Source organism: Corythoichthys intestinalis, chromosome 4 (assembly GCF_030265065.1).
Source record: "Corythoichthys intestinalis isolate RoL2023-P3 chromosome 4, ASM3026506v1, whole genome shotgun sequence".
In the NCBI taxonomy this organism is placed as follows: domain Eukaryota; kingdom Metazoa; phylum Chordata; class Actinopteri; order Syngnathiformes; family Syngnathidae; genus Corythoichthys; species Corythoichthys intestinalis.
In genome coordinates, this window is record NC_080398.1 from 46649358 (window position 1) to 46656192 (window position 6835).

Consider the following 6835-nt stretch of genomic DNA (forward strand, 5'->3'; position numbering starts at 1 on the left):
TGAAGGTCGCCACGGAGCCAGAAATTTTCTTTTCTTTTTTTTTTTTTTGGGGGGGGGGGGGGTGTCAACCCTCTTAAACTACTAAAATGCAAAGAAAACTGTTTTAGCAGTAATTTCGATGACATATATAAAAACTAAAACTGATTTTCATCCAAAATGGTATTTTTTCAATTATTTGCAAAATAAAAGTTAACAAAAACAATAATCACAACCTCCATCTCCTAATTTTTATTTTCCCTCATTTCTTCACATACTAAATGCCAAATCTCAATTTTAACTACTTAAGAACATAGGATGTATATTAAAATTGAAGTTAATGTAAACATTGACTGTTTTTTAATAATTAAGATATAAGTAACATACATTCAGAAAAATAAGAACAAATGACCAATATTATGCAGAGGTAAATGGAATATATTTTGAAGAGGGCGCAAAAATTGATTTTTCTAAATCATAAGGAAATTATAAGTAGCCTAACATAAATGAACAAATACAAGTCCAAAGTGCACATTGACAAGATGTTCTGAACCTCCCCATCAGAGCAAATAAAACTAAATATGATAAATAAGCCTCCTCAACTCTTTCCTTGCTTTTAAAGATTTGATCCATTTTATGTTGCATTGCCTTTTTTGTCGCGTCAATTCAACTTTTTTTTTCTTTTTTTTTTTCTGTTCCAGAAAACATGCACATTTGAACCAATCAGAGCTCACTATCTCTGCTGATCACATGTCAGTATGTCAGCCAATTGAACGGATAAATGAGTCCAGGCGTTTTGCTTTGCTGCGTATATTCACACATTGACTCATCATCGTCAGACTCCGATAACTGCAGCAACTGAGGAAACCTCCATGCCGTCCGTGAAATAAAATAAATAAGAAATATTGGTGGAAACGGATTACGCTACACAAGCACTTTATTATGCTTGCTGTCAACACTTGAGTATGTAAATCTGATGTTGGTAGATTTTTTTTCTTCTTGGAGATGAAATGCATGTGTGGCAGCTCAGCATTTTTTTTTTTTTTTTTTTTTTACAGTTGCCGTCATATTTTTGGAATCATAGCACCGTGTACCGGTACAGCATTCCGGCCCTGAATCTTATACCGGAACTGCGTTCCTGCCCTGAAACTTATACCAGAACTGCGTTCCTGACCGTTCTGGCCCACTTTCACCCCTGGTAATGAGTAACATTGTGAGTAACTGCTTGTTTTTTTTTAAACAATGGTATTTTTTTAGGGCTGTTAAAATTATCGCGTTAACGGGTGTTAATTAATTTTTTAAATTAATCACGTTAAAATATTTGACGCAATTAACGCAGATGTCCCGCTCAGACAGATTTAAATGACAGTACAGTGAAACGCTCCCTTGTTTTTATGGAGTTTTGCCGCCCTCTGCAGGCGCTTGGGTGAATGACCATCTCACATATTGCCTCAAACAGATTACAATGAGGCCGTTTATGGACATTAAGAGTGAAAAGAATGCCACCAGCCGCTTGGGGGCAGCGCCGTTCCATACTCATGTTATTTCTTCTAAACGTGGGAGAATTAGTAGTTGTGAGACGTTTATGCTGTATTCACAATGCAATGCAAATTGCTATTTGTGCGCCAGACATATTTCGGTAAGTTTTCTTTATTTTAGTGGCAATTATGTGTCTCTTGTTGTATTTTGAGTAAGATATGTACAGATATATGTTATACAGTATAGGCGAGTGGACACAGGCGTTCTTTGGACCGCGTCGATTATTGGCAACTCCTTCACAACAAACATACAGTGGGGAGAATACACTGCCAATGGGTTTTCCCATTGGCAGTGTATCAAATACTTGTTCTCCCCACTGTAAATATCGTTTAGTGAAAACACAACAAAAATAATATTCCTATCTCTCCAAAAAAAATAATGTTCACAAAAAGAAAAGCACTTGAGTCTATAGTAACGAGGCCCATTCTGACACACAGTTAAACAACAATGCAAAATGAAATGGCATTCCATATCAAAATAGCTATGCAAAATACACGTAAAACTTAGACTTTGGTCACTCTGTTTTTGTTATTGTTATTTTTATTCTTATTATTATTATATTAACTCTACTTTTGATTGAAAATTTTACAAATTTTATTAAAATGAAAACATGAAGAGGGGTTTTAATATAAAATTACTATAACTTGTAAATATAACATTTATCGTTTAAGAACTACAAGTCTTTCTATCCGTGGATCACTTTAACAGAAAGAATGTTAATGCACTTTGTGGATTTATTGGTACAATAAACAAATACAGTACTTATGTAGAGTATGTTGAATGTATATATCCGTCTTCTCTTTCCATTCCAACAATAATTTACAGAAAAATATGGCATATTTTAGAGATGGTTTGAATTGCGATTAATTGCGATAAATTAATTTTTAAGCTGTAATTAACTCGATTAAAATTTTTAATCATTTGACAGCCCTAATTTTTTTTTCTCTCAGCACAAACTTCTGTATATAAACTGTTTTAATAATGATACTGTACAATAACCCATTAGAGAAATACAAAAAATATATATACTTTTTTTTCCAATAAGCCGTTGAACTCCGGTGAGAGAAAAAAAAGCATTATTCGTCTCTCTCTAGAGGAGAAAATAGTCCCTAGTTTAAATAGTGAATAGTTCATAGTTGCTATTATGAAATTAAAAGGATCATATCTCCGCTTTGCCGTGGTCAAATAAAAATTGGGAGAGAGGTTTAAATCGGTGCATTCAATTCATGTTGAGGGCAGAGCTCTATGTCAAATACTTCATTTTTTAACGGTGTTTTAAAGACACCACGTGATTGAACAGGCAGACGTAATCATAGAACGGCAAGCTTGCATCAGATTGGCGTAATTGAGTCATGTTAATGTTGTTGCGACGACTCATTGGTGAAATGAGTAGAGCTACTCTTGGCATCGCTGGCAAAAAAAAAATAAATCTATTACATAGAATAAAGAGGAAAAATGTAACAATTCTTGTGTAGCCCATAGTAGCGGAGTAGCATTTTTTCTTCACAAATCTACTCAAGTAAAAGTAAAAAATATGGCTTAGTAAAACTACTCTTAGAAGTACATTTTTCTCAAAAAGTTACTCAAGTAAATGTAATGGAGTACATGTAACGCGTTACTACCCACCTCTGGAAATTTGGGATACTCACATTTGATTGGCAAAAATAGTGCATTGATAAAATATCTGCCCCTATGTCGGGGGTTCCACTTCTTGTAATTACTGATTTCCATTGATATTTTTCTCTACTATTACAAGGCAGAAAAATGAAATTCTATATTTTTTCTTTGTTTCAAATATATTTTATTGATTTCAAGCGATCAACATGGACAGTTACAGTTAAAAAACAAAAAAAAAGTACTTAACATTCCTTTTAACAAATCTCCAGACAGCTGACACACCCAACCTAAACTAGTGTACAGTATATAGAGCATGAGGTTTTTTTGGCGCCAAAGTGAAAAAAAAGCATTCAAGATATTCTCATGACATCAACCATATTTTAATAATATACAGTATATTCTTTCATCTTCTGAGCCGCCTACCCTCATGAGGGTTGCGGGGATGCTGGAGCTCATCCCAGCCAATAACAGGCAGAAGGCAAGGTTCACCCTGAACGGGTCACCAGCCAATCGCAGGACACATACAGACAAACAGCCATTCACGCACACACCTACCATGGTCAGAAGGGCCGATGGCGCGGATTGGCTTCCTCGCTTCTGTTGGACTGCCCCAGGACAGCTATGGCTACATTAGTGGCTTACTACCATCAAGTGTGGACGAAAAGATTAATGCAATGTAAATTGTCTTTTGAGTATTTAAATTTGCTTTAAAAAAGTTTTCAAAATGTTTCTTTAGTAATTTTTGAAAACAAAGGTTTGAACCGAACAGTGGTTCACCTGAACGAAAGTATTGGTACCCCTGCAACTCTGTCAAATAATGCTCAATTTCTCCCAGAAAATGATTGCATTTAAAAATGCTTCGGTAGTAATATCTTCATTTATTTTGCTTGCAATAAAAAAACACAAAAGAGAATGAAAAAAAAAAAAATCATTATCATTTTACACAAAACTCCAAAAATGGACCGGACAAAAGTATTGGAACCCTCAGCCTAATACTTGGTAGCACAACCTTTAGACAAAGTAACAATGAACAACCGCTTCCGGTATCCATCAATGAGTTTCTTACAATGCTCTGCTGGAATTTTAGACCATTCTTCTTTGGCCAACTGCTCAAGGTCTCTAAGATTTGAAGGGTTCCTTCTCCAAACTGCAATTTTCAGATTTCTCCATAGGTGTTCCATGGGATTCAGGTCTGGACTCATTGCTGGCCACTTTAGAAGTCTCCAGTGCTTTCTCTCAAAACATTTTCTAGTGCTTTTTGAAGTGTGTTATGGGTCATTGTCCTGCTGGAAGACCCATGACCTCTGAGGGAGACCCCGCTTTCTCACACATAATGCTGCAAAACTTCTTGGTAGTCTTCAGACTTCATGATGCCAAGCACACGGGCAAGCAGTCCAGTGCCAGAGACAGCAAAACAACCCAAAACATCGGGGAACGTCTGCCAAGTTTGACTGTGGGGACCGTGTTCTTTTCTTTGATGGCCTCGTTTTTCCCCCTGTAAACTCTATGTTGATGCTTTTTCCTAAAAAGCTCTACTTTTGTCTCATCTGACCAGAAAACTTTCTTCCAAAACGTTTTGGGCTTTCTCAGGTAAGTTTTGGCAAACTCCAGCCTGGCTCTTTTATGTCTCTGAAGTGGGGTCTTCCTGGGTATCCCACCATAGAGTCCCATTTCATTCAGATGCCGACGGATAGTACTGGTTGACACTGTTGTACCTTCGGACTGCAGGACAGCTTCAACTTGTTTGGATGTTAGTCGAGGTTCTTTATCCACCATCCGCACAATCTTTCGTTGAAATCTCTCGTCAATTTTTCATTTCCGACCACATCTAGGGAAGTTAGCCACAGCGCCATGGGCTTTACACTCATTGATTACACTGCACACAGTAGACACACGTACATTCAGGTCTATGGAGATGGACTTTTAGCATGGAGATTGTCCATGCTTCCTCACAATTCAGCTTCTCAAGTCCGCAGACAGTTAGTTGGTCTTCTTTCTTTTGTCCATACTTAATGTTGTACACGCAAGGACACAGGACAGAGGTTGAGTCAACTTTAATCAGTTTTAACTGGCTCAACGTGTTATTTCGTTATTGCCACCACCTGTTATAGTGGGGAGAAGAAGTATTTGATACACTGCCGATTTTGCTGGTTTTCCCACTTGCAAAGCATGTAGAGGTCTGTAATTTGTATCATAAGTTCTCTTCAACTGTGAGGGACGGAATCTAATACAAAAAAACAGAAAATCACGGTGTATGATTTTTAAATAACACATTTGCAATTAATTGCATGAAATAAGTATTTGATACATCACAAAAATCGAACTTAATATTTGGTACAGAAACCTTTGTTTGCTATTACAGATACCAAACGTTTCCTTAGTCCTTGACAAGGTTTGCACACACTGCAGCAGGGATTTTGGCCCACTCCTCCATGCAGATCTTCTCCAGAGCCTTCAGGTATCGGGGCTGCTGGCGGGCAACACGGACTTTCAGCTCCCTCCATAGATTTTCCATCGGGTTCAGATCTGGTGACTGGCTAGGCCACTCCAGGACCTTAAGATACTCCTTAAGGAGCCACTCTTTAGTTGCCCTGGCTGTGTGCTTTGGGTCATTGTCATGCTGGAAGACCCAGCCACGACCCATCTTCAGGGCTCTCACTGAAGGAAGGAGGTTGTTAGCCAAGATCTGGCGATACATAGCCCCATCCATCCTCCCCTCAATACGGTGCAGTCGTCCTGTACCCTTGGCAGAGAAGCAGCCCCAAAAATGATGTTTCCTCCTCCATATTTTACGGTTGGGATGGTGTTCTTGGGGTTGTACTCATCCTTCTTTTTCCTCCAAACACGAAGAGCCGAGTTTAGACCAAAAAGTTCAATTTTGGTCTCATCTGACCACATGACCTTCTCCCATTGCTCCTCTGGATCATCCAGATGGTCAGTGACAAACTTCCGACGTGTCTGGACATGCACTGGCTTCAGCAGCTGGACCTTGCGTGCGCTGTAGGATTTTAATCCATGACGGCGTAATGTGTTTCTGATGGTTTTCTTCGAGACTGTGGTTCCAGCTCTCTTCAGGTCATTGACCAGGTCCTGCCGTGCAGTTCTGGGCTGATCCCTCACCTTCCTCATGATCAGTGATGCCCCACGAGGTGAGATCTTGCATGGAGCCCCAGAACGAGGCAGATTAACCGTCAACTTGAACTTCTTCCATTTTCTAATAATCGCTCCAACAGTTGTTACCTTCTCACCAAACTCTTGCTTATTTTCCTGTAGCCCATCCCAGCGTTGTGCTGGTCTATTATTTTATCCCTGATGTCCTTACACAGCTCTTTGGTTTTGGCCATTGTGGAGAGGTTGGAGTTTGTTTGTTTGAGCATGTGAACAGGTGTCTTTCATACAGGTAACAAGTTCAAACAGGTGCAGTTACTTCCGGTAATGAGTGGAGAACAGGAGGGGTTCTTAAAAAAGAACTAAGAGCCGAAATATTTACTAGCTGGTAATGTATCAAATACTTATTTCATGCAGTTAAATACAAATTTATTATTTAAAAATTATACACGTATGTGATTTTCTGGATTTTTGTATTAGATTCCGTCCCTCACAGTTGAAGAGAACTTACGATACAAATTACAGACCTCTACAAGGCTTGCAAGTGGGAAAACCAGCAAAATCGGCAGTGTATCAAATATTTGTTCTCCCCACT